The sequence below is a fragment of the Protomyctophum bolini genome (assembly GCF_963924005.1).
Source record: "Protomyctophum bolini genome assembly, chromosome: 17".
NCBI classification, from domain to species: Eukaryota; Metazoa; Chordata; class Actinopteri; order Myctophiformes; family Myctophidae; genus Protomyctophum; species Protomyctophum bolini.
This window is the reverse complement of record NC_137878.1, coordinates 38,788,312-38,796,670: the sequence shown is the minus strand read 5'-3', so window position 1 is coordinate 38,796,670 and position 8,359 is coordinate 38,788,312. Positions and strand designations below refer to the sequence as shown.

The 8,359-nt window shown below is 45.8% G+C and overlaps 1 protein-coding gene across 2 annotated transcripts in view; it reads right to left on the bottom strand.

The window, feature by feature from the left end:
• elmo1 (engulfment and cell motility 1 (ced-12 homolog, C. elegans)) overlaps positions 1-3,537 on the bottom strand; it is a 208,649-nt gene extending 205,112 nt beyond the window's left edge. For both annotated transcript variants that reach the window (XM_080788282.1, XM_080788283.1), the window contains exon 1: positions 3,432-3,537. The gene's annotated coding sequence lies outside the window, so the exon portion shown is untranslated. The remainder of the gene's footprint in view (positions 1-3,431) is intronic.
• Between the last annotated feature and the right edge of the window lie 4,822 nt (positions 3,538-8,359).

Below are 8,359 nucleotides of genomic sequence, written 5' to 3'. Positions count from 1 at the left end.
CTGAGATCAGATTCATTCGAGGTTTCCACTGGACACACACTGGTCTGATTGACCCATTCTGACCTGAGATCAGATTCTAAAAAATGTCAGTCGTTCTTAGATTTTTCAAAAATAGCAGACCTACAAGCTCATAGCGCGCCACTCGGTGGCGCGCTATGAGCTTGTAGATCTGCTATTTTTCAATAGTTAAAGCATAACATGATGCTGACACCAAAATGGGTTCCCGTTCAGAATGGGTCAAAACCCTTTTCATTTCAAGGCTATTATTTATTCTGCTTTTTGAGCCACGGAACCACCGTTTGATGATGACAAACGTTGATCAAAATAACAACTCTTAAGACATTATCCGATTGTGTGTAAACTTCTTCTAAATTAAGTATTGCAGATGTTTTAACGATACTTGAGAGAGCGTGAAACAAAACAAGACAAAATTGTTTTCGTTTCACATTGTCAAGAGTTAAAGATCTAATAAAAGGGTCCATTTGGTTACCAACATCATTTAACTGGGGACCACCTGGAACCTCCTCAAGGACCACTGGTGGTACTGACACACACACACACACACACAGGGACCAACAAAGCATGTAAACAGAGGCTCTCTCGCTCTGTTACGACTTGTCTGCAGGAGCCACGCACTGTTGCCATTTCGTGTCTGCGTATTAGAAGAGACTTTTGTTTTCTGCAAATGTTGCTCTATAGCTGCAGCAGGTTGTGTTTTTGTGGGGCTTGTTGTCTAAACTAATGGTGTTTTAAATAAAACAAAACACCACTGGAGCAGAGCCTGCTGTGCAGACTTCTTTCTTGTTATCTAAAGCCCATTTAGATCTGAGATCAGATTCTAAAAATGTCTTCTACATCCTGACAGTTTTCTGAAAAAAGCTATGTTTCTATGTCAGTCGTTCTTTGATTTTTCAAAAATAGCAGACCTACAGGTTCATAGCGCGCCACTCGTTATTTTTCAACAGCTAAAGCATAACATAATGCCAACACCAAAATGGGCTAAAGCAGGATCTCTCAAAGAGAGCATGTAGACCAGTGGTTTTCAACCCTTTTCATTTCATTATTGATTTGGACGTTTGACATTTGATGACATTTAGCCTCTCTGACCCAAAACTAAAGAATTTGTCGGATAAGACTTGGTCCACATTGTCCATGCTGTGTTATTGGTGTGGAGAGATAACAGGCAAACATTGAATTAACCCATTCTGACCTGAGATCAGATTCATACGAGGTTTCCACTGGACACACACTGGTCTGATTAACTCATTCTGACCTGAGATCAGATTTTAAAAAATGTCAGTCGTTCTTCGATTTTTCTAAAATAGCAGATCTACAAGCTCATAGCGCGCCACTCGGTGGCGCGCTACGAGCTTGTAGATCTGCTATTTTTGAACAGCTAAAGCATAACATAATGCTAACATCAAAATGGGTTCCCGTTCAGAATGGATTAAGTAATGCAGATGTTTAACAATAATTAGAACTCTTGAGAGCGTAAAAAAACCTAAATCGTTTTAAACACTCTCTAAACCTAATATCTAATAAAAGGGTCCATTTGGTTACCGACTATCCATCATTTAGCTGTGGGCCACCCATGGAATCCCTTCTCAAGGACCACTGGTGGTCCCCGGACCACCGGTTGAAAACCACTGTTCTATAGCACCGTTTCTGGGGTCCAAATATTGAACCCTTGCAGGTATTTAAAAAAGGCATTTAAACATACTTTCCCTGACATAACAAAACAATTAATACCTTTTTTAACCAATCATTCCCCTATTGCAGCAGTTATCATACACTGCAGTATAGTAGTGGGTGGCGTTTACCTGCCGAAACACACTGCTCTCTCACTGTGTTTGTTTTCGGTAGAAGCCAATTATATATTTTGATAATGACTGATTGATATTTTGAAAATAGTAGATGAGAGAGGTTTCTGCCCTGGCTGACGGCAACGATAGATGGATAGATGGATAGATGGATAGATGGATAGATAGAATAAGTATAGTAGTATGTAAAGTTTTCAAATAACTGTATAGTGTAGTAATCTGTCTCTGAGCTGTAGTGGAGCAGAAGTAGGCCTACAGTAAAAGTACAGAAAACTGGAAATACTCCAGTAAAGTAAAAAACAGCGGCAGCGCGCCTCAGAATTATACAGTACTGCATAAATGTAGTTGCTTTGCCCCACTGCTACCCTGGCCATGTTTGTTATATTCATAATATATACTTATTCTTTATACTAGACTTGAGGAAAAGCTAAAAAAAAAATACACATCTGAGGAGGAGGCTGTGTCTATGCTTCTGCTTTCTTCACTCTGTCTGATCATGATCTCACTCACACACACACACACACACACACACAGTCACACAGGGCCTTGTGGAATGACCAGCACAGCACTACAGTTAGGCTAGCAGCACAGCTCCTTATACTCCACAACCACATCATTAAAGCGGCTCTTTTTAATTAGCTGTTTGGGGGCAGAAAATAGAGGCTTCTATAAAATGCTAAATGCCGCACCACTACTTTCTTATAGAGCCAGCAGGGAGAGAAGGAGGGAAGGAGGGCAGTGTCACACAGCAGTTTGACAAACAAGCTGTGTTGTTCTGTACTGTTGTAGCACCCCACACACACACACACACACACACACGCTTTGACACTACACTAGAGCCCCCCTCTTCACAACTTGCAACATATCTGCACTTGTTTCGTTGTTTTGCAACAGAGAGAGAACAGAACAAGAAGAAGTGCATCAAAGTGAGACAACATGGGTTTCCGTGCGTGTGCAATTCCCCCCCCCCCCCCCCCCCCCCCCACACACACACAGCACACACACACAGCACACTGCGAAACGAACCGCCTGTTAGCCTTTGGGGGGGTCGATCATATATCATTCATAGATCTATGTGAATCCATCTTTTAGATATAGGGAAGCTATGAAGTCAGACTCGATAGAATACTGATCATATACTGTCTCTGAGCTCTTCCTGATGCCAACCCTTAAAGCATGCCTGTCTGTGTGTCTCTGTGTGTGTCTGTGTGTGTGTGAGGCAGCGTGCACGATTCATTCACCAAAGCAGTGAGCACACAGCACCACGCACTTACAAGACTAGTGCGAAGATAGAAGACATGCGATATTTAATCAATCAGTCAGTCGACTCCACAAGTACAACGAACGGGCGTGATAGAGAGACTATGAGAGATAGAGAGCGGAGAGGGAGTCGAGACAGAAGAATGATGTTCTCATAACGAGACGCTACATGTTACATGTAACTAAACGCCCGAAGAGATACGTCAGATCACAGCGGATCAAAAAGCATCGCCAACACTTGGACGCTATTTATGTTTGCGACCATAATAACAACAATAACAACAGCAGCCAGCCACATAGACAAACAGACATACGTGTGTCTCAGAATCACTCAAAACAAAAAGCACAAACCTTGAGCAGGCAGCGGAGAGACTTCTCGTTTCGCGCAAAGAAAGCGCTGATGTTGTGTGAGTTGGTCCTTGTGTGTGTGTGTCTCTCTCTCTCTCTCTCTCTCTCTCTCTCTCTCTCGTACACACACAGTCTCACACACACGCCACACGCACAGATACTAGTGCTGATGTTTTCACTTCCTATGTTTTCTTACGCCGTCTGCTGGCTGCCTCCTGCCCTGCCTGGGTTGAAGGTCTCTCTCTCTCTCTCTCTCTCTCTCTCTCTCTCTGATGATGATGGCGACCAATTAATTAGCCTACAGTGGTGGTGACACAAAAATCACACCCGTGCGAAGTGAGGGGCGCTCTTTTCTACATCATCTCATTCTGGCCAATCACAATTTGTGTCCTCACTTTTGTCTTCAATGTTTAGTTAGTTAACTGTTAACCAATAGCCTGGGCAGCATATCCTTTTGGGGTTTATTATCCGTTCGGGAGCAGATGATATCGCTGTGTCTTGTACTGACGTATTCTGCAGTAGTAGAAGTCCAGAATTCAAAATGTACTTGATTAAAAGTAGCCTACACAAGTATTGGTATCAAAATGTAGTAGAAAGTATAGCTACTCATTATGCAGAATGTCCCATTTCAAGGTGAAGTCAAGTGTTTCATTATATATATATTGTAATAATAATACAAATCTACAAAGTAACTATAGTTTTCAAATAATAGCATATTGGTAAAAGTACAGTGTTATTCTCCCCCAGGCGGCCTGCAGTGGCAGGCCCAGTACAGTAAAGTACAATGTTATTCTCCCCCAGGCGGCCTGCAGTGGCAGGCCCAGTACAGTAAAGTACAATGTTATTCTCCCCCAGGCGGCCTGCAGTGGCAGGCCCAGTACAGTAAAGTACAATGTTATTCTCCCCCAGGCGGCCTGCAGTGGCAGGCCCAGTACAGTAAAGTACAATGTTATTCTCCCCCAGGCGGCCTGCAGTGGCAGGCCCAGTACAGTAAAGTACAATGTTATTCTCCCCCAGGCGGCCTGCAGTGGCAGGCCCAGTACAGTAAAGTACAATGTTATTCTCCCCCAGGCGGCCTGCAGTGGCAGGCCCAGTACAGTAAAGTACAATGTTATTCTCCCCCAGGCGGCCTGCAGTGGCAGGCCCAGTACAGTAAAGTACAATGTTATTCTCCCCCAGGCGGCCTGCAGTGGCAGGCCCAGTACAGTAAAGTACAATGTTATTCTCCCCCAGGCGGCCTGCAGTGGCAGGCCCAGTACAGTAAAGTACAATGTTATTCTCCCCCAGGCGGCCTGCAGTGGCAGGCCCAGTACAGTAAAGTACAATGTTATTCTCCCCCAGGCGGCCTGCAGTGGCAGGCCCAGTACAGTAAAGTACAGTGTTATTCTCCCCCAGGCGGCCTGCAGTGGCAGGCCCAGTACAGTAAAGTACAATGTTATTCTCCCCCAGGCGGCCTGCAGTGGCAGGCCCAGTACAGTAAAGTACAATGTTATTCTCCCCCAGGCGGCCTGCAGTGGCAGGCCCAGTACAGTAAAGTACAATGTTATTTCCCCCAGGCGGCCTGCAGTGGCAGGCCCAGTACAGTAAAGTACAGTGTTATTTCCCCCAGGCGGCCTGCAGTGGCAGGCCCAGTACAGTAAAGTACAATGTTATTCTCCCCCAGGCGGCCTGCAGTGGCAGGCCCAGTACAGTAAAGTGCAGTGTTATTTCCCCCAGGCGGCCTGCAGTGGCAGGCCCAGTACAGTAAAGTACAGTGTTATTCTCCCCCAGGCGGCCTGCAGTGGCAGGCCCAGTACAGTAAAGTACAGTGTTATTTCCCCCAGGCGGCCTGCAGTGGCAGGCCCAGTACAGTAAAGTACAATGTTATTCTCCCCCAGGCGGCCTGCAGTGGCAGGCCCAGTACAGTAAAGTACAATGTTATTCTCCCCCAGGCGGCCTGCAGTGGCAGGCCCAGTACAGTAAAGTACAATGTTATTCTCCCCCAGGCGGCCTGCAGTGGCAGGCCCAGTACAGTAAAGTACAATGTTATTCTCCCCCAGGCGGCCTGCAGTGGCAGGCCCAGTACAGTAAAGTACAATGTTATTCTCCCCCAGGCGGCCTGCAGTGGCAGGCCCAGTACAGTAAAGTACAATGTTATTCTCCCCCAGGCGGCCTGCAGTGGCAGGCCCAGTACAGTAAAGTACAATGTTATTCTCCCCCAGGCGGCCTGCAGTGGCAGGCCCAGTACAGTAAAGTACAATGTTATTCTCCCCCAGGCGGCCTGCAGTGGCAGGCCCAGTACAGTAAAGTACAATGTTATTCTCCCCCAGGCGGCCTGCAGTGGCAGGCCCAGTACAGTAAAGTACAATGTTATTCTCCCCCAGGCGGCCTGCAGTGGCAGGCCCAGTACAGTAAAGTACAATGTTATTCTCCCCCAGGCGGCCTGCAGTGGCAGGCCCAGTACAGTAAAGTACAGTGTTATTTCCCCCAGGCGACCAGTGGCATGCCCAGTACAGTAAAGTACAGTGTTATTCTCCCCCGGGCGCCCTGCAGTGCACAAGAAATAGTCTAAGCTAGCGTTTTACTGTAACTGTGAGTCTTCAGGTCTGATGATGAAATGTTTATGAAGATGTGGCGGTGGAGGCAGCAGGTCTGCTGCAGTAGTTTAGTCTCATGTATAGTATATAGGTATATACGCTCGCTTAACACATTTTGGACTGATGTCGATTACAAAAAAATGCTTCTAAATCATGTCAGTTGTGCTCAACCTTTTTCATGTCAAGAACTCCCAGAATTATATATATACTCTATTGGGCCACGGACCCCCCATCTCAAAATATGTTGTTCCAGGAACCCCCCAGAAGCAAATATTTTAGTTTAAAAATGTTCGCTCTGAAATATATATTCAAAGACTTGCGCCACATTTTCACGACTTTTTCAAAAAATAGCAGACCTATACAAGCTCATAGCGCGCCACTCGGTGGAGCGCTACGAGCTTGTAGATCTGCTATTTTTTCAATATCTAAAGTATAACATAATGCATAAAAACACCAAAAGGGCCTTCCCGTTCAGAATGGCTTAAATTCCACCATATTTTCATTGGGCGACCGAAACAGAAACACACACATCAGGGAAGCAGCATGCACTGCTAGCTGCTCCACACGGAGGGAGGCCTCCTCAGAGGGAGACGGTATAACAATAGCTTTAATAATTCATAGACATTGATCTTTTTCATAATGCTAGATGCTACACACACAGTGCACTGAGTGGGGGAAGATATATAGCTGCCGCTGAGCTGTTGGTGTGCCCAGATGGCATATTATTGTCTCTCCATCCATCCATCCATCCGTCCGTCTTCAACCGCTTATCCGTAGTCGGGTCGCAGGGGCAATTAACAGCTCCACCAGCAGAGAGCTCCAGACGATCCCTCTTCACAGCAACATTAGTATAACTCAAATCCTGGGGGATCCCAGAGGTGGTCCCGGCAGATATTTTCGAGTGGCAAAGCGAGTGACAAATTTAATTTAATGTTGTTTAAAGTCATTTCATGCAATAAATGAAATAGGACTTTTCTGTTTGGATGTATGTATGGGCTGTCAAGGCCATAAAGTAGTTTTTTTAACTTCCTGGTATGATGATGATGTCACGTGCATACCCTCTATTGAACGGTTAATAAAGTATTCAATGTAAAGAAAGAGAAAGCAGCCGAGCGGGGTGGAAGATGGGTGGGGGGGGGGGGGTTGTGGGGAGGGTGGGGGGGGGGAGAACAAAGGCTCTAGAGATAAAGGGCAGAGAGATAGAAGGAGGAATGTAAGACAGGGAGGAGGAGGATGAGTAATAAGGCATGATGGGAGATGTGTTGTTTGTTCAGTAATGTACGGAGGCATCGACGGGAGAGGCCTCGTGTCAAGAAGCTGTTCAGTGAGTCTGTCGTGTTCCGTTGGATTCTGATCTATTCAGTGAGTCTGTCGTGTTCCGTTGGATTCTGATCTATTCAGTGAGTCTGTCGTGTTCCGTTGGATTCTGATCTATTCAGTGAGTCTGTCGTGTTCCGTTGGATTCTGATCTATTCAGTGAGTCTGTCGTGTTCCGCTGGATTCTGATCTATTCAGTGAGTCTGTCGTGTTCCGCTGGATTCTGATCTATTCAGTGAGTCTGTCGTGTTCCGTTGGATTCTGATCTATTCAGTGAGTCTGTCGTGTTCCGTTGGATTCTGATCTATTCAGTGAGTCTGTCGTGTTCCGTTGGATTCTGATCTGTTCAGTGAGTCTGTCGTGTTCCGTTGGATTCTGATCTATTCAGTGAGTCTGTCGTGTTCCGTTGGATTCTGATCTATTCAGTGAGTCTGTCGTGTTCCGTTGGATTCTGATCTATTCAGTGAGTCTGTCGTGTTCCGTTGGATTCTGATCTGTTCAGTGAGTCTGTCGTGTTCCGTTGGATTCTGATCTATTCAGTGAGTCTGTCGTGTTCCGTTGGATTCTGATCCTCTGCATCTCCTCCGTCACGTTGTTATAGTTAAGTGGGAGGCTGATGTGCTGCACGTCCACTAAATGGTGCATTTATTATATATAGCGGCCTTCATCCAAGGCGCTTTACATGGATTGTGCATCGCATTCACCCATTCACCCATTCACCCATTCACACTGAGGAAACCTGCATGCAAGGCACCAACCTGCTCATCGGGAGCGATTAGGGGGTTCAGAGTCTTCAGGAGAAGTCATAACAGAACCATCTAAACACTACAGCATGCAGAGGAGAAGTCATAACAGAACCATCTAAACACTACGACTACAGCATGCAGAGGAGAAGTCATAACAGAACCATCTAAACACTACAGCATGCAGAGGAGAAGTCATAACAGAACCATCTAAACACTACAGCATGCAGAGGAGAAGTCATAATAGAACCATCTAAACACTACAGCATGCAGAGGAGAAGTCATAACAGAACCA